Source organism: Oratosquilla oratoria, chromosome 4 (assembly GCF_046742065.1).
Source record: "Oratosquilla oratoria isolate Oo_2021 chromosome 4, ASM4674206v1, whole genome shotgun sequence".
NCBI lineage: Eukaryota > Metazoa > Arthropoda > Malacostraca > Stomatopoda > Squillidae > Oratosquilla > Oratosquilla oratoria.
This window is the reverse complement of record NC_134780.1, coordinates 49971119-49971967: the sequence shown is the minus strand read 5'-3', so window position 1 is coordinate 49971967 and position 849 is coordinate 49971119.

The following is an 849-nucleotide window of genomic DNA, read 5'->3' as shown; positions in this document are numbered from 1 at the left end:
CCATTAATGTCTATTCCTCATTACACTCTTTAAACCACCAAGGCATTTACTCGCTTCTCTCAATCTACATTCTACCTCACCTTCACTCCATCCTGCTACACTTGCACCCAAGTATCTAAAACTATCCACTTCCTCCAGTCTCTCTTAATGTTCACTTCCAGTCTACTGCCACTTTCACCCCTTGTACATCTCATCACCTTACTTTTACCCACATTTATCTTTAGCTTTCTTCTATCACATACTCTCCAAACTCTGCCACCAGCTTCCTCAATCCCTCCTCTGATGCCACAAGCGCAGTGTCGTCCGCAAACAACAGCTGGCTCACCTCCCACTTTTCTCCATTTTCTTTAACCATCTCCAATCCCTGAACAAACATTCACCTCTCGCACCACCCCATCCATGTATAAGTTGAACAGCCAGGGCGACATAACGCATTACGAATATACTTCAAAACTCACTCTCTAATTTCTAATCCTGAACATGCTCTACACTCTCATAAAAACTCTTGACATAAAATTTCCTCCTATATAAATCTTCATAATAATGCCTTTCTGTCTATAATCATAAGCCTTTTTCCAGATCCATAAAAGCCAAAAAAAACATCCTTTCCTATAGCTTTCTCACATATCTGTCTTACCACAAAGATCTGATCTACACAATACCTGTCCTAAATAACACTGTTCCTCACCAATTACTCCTTCTGTTCCTCTCCTAATCCTAATTAATATAATACTATACTTAACAGGCTAATCCCTCTGAAATATAATTCAATTGTCCCCTTTTCCCTTGTAAAGAGGAATAATACAGGCACTTCTCCAGTCCTCCGGTACTCTACTCTAAAACATTAAA